This window comes from Myotis brandtii, unplaced genomic scaffold (genome assembly GCF_000412655.1).
Source record: "Myotis brandtii unplaced genomic scaffold, ASM41265v1 scaffold521, whole genome shotgun sequence".
Classification (NCBI taxonomy): domain Eukaryota; kingdom Metazoa; phylum Chordata; class Mammalia; order Chiroptera; family Vespertilionidae; genus Myotis; species Myotis brandtii.
In genome coordinates this window covers 2532381-2532813 of record NW_005369870.1, presented here as the reverse complement: position 1 = coordinate 2532813, position 433 = coordinate 2532381, and positions in this window count along the sequence as shown.

Here is a 433-nt window from a genome sequence, read left to right as displayed (position 1 = left end):
TGTATATCTAATGGTTTAAAATTTGTTTTCTCATTCTTTAACATTGCTCATTTGCAAATATTTGGGGAGATTTAGGGGAAATTCAAGAAAAAACAAAAACCGTGTTACGGCTCAGGAGCAAGGCTAGGGCGCTATCTGCTGGTCACTTCTGATTATGACAAAACTGAACTTGCATTGAGCCTCCTGTTTGTATGGGTGAAAATGAATTGATTTTATTATTTTTTTAAATTTCTTTATTGATTAAGGTATTACATATGTGTCCTTACCCCCCATTACTCCCATCCCCCCACTCATGCCCTCACCCCCCTGTTGTCTGTGTCCATTGGTTAGGCCTATATGCATGCATACAAGTTCTTTGGTTGATCTCTTCCCCTTACCCCCACCCTCCCCAACCTTCCCTCTGAGGTTTGACGGTCTGATTGATGCTTCTCTG